This window comes from Bison bison, unplaced genomic scaffold (assembly GCF_000754665.1).
Source record: "Bison bison bison isolate TAMUID 2011002044 unplaced genomic scaffold, Bison_UMD1.0 scf7180017864280, whole genome shotgun sequence".
NCBI lineage: Eukaryota > Metazoa > Chordata > Mammalia > Artiodactyla > Bovidae > Bison > Bison bison.
Window position 1 is genome coordinate 4,183,379 of NW_011494852.1, and position 232 is coordinate 4,183,610.

Consider the following 232-nt stretch of genomic DNA (forward strand, 5'->3'; position numbering starts at 1 on the left):
TCCCTGAGTGTCTTCTTTCCACCCAGGTTCCCTTTCAGGCCCTGTCGCTTCCCTGATGTCTGCCGGCCCTCCTCCCTTCTCTCCTTCCTTCTGGCTTCTTGTTCACCCTCCCTCTGGGTCTGCAGCCTGCTCTCTCCCTCCCCAAATGCCCTTGTCTTCCCAAAGTCCTCCTCCACGCCGCTACTCCTTATAGTGTAGCTTGGGAGAAGGTGGCAGGGCTGGGCGGTTCAGG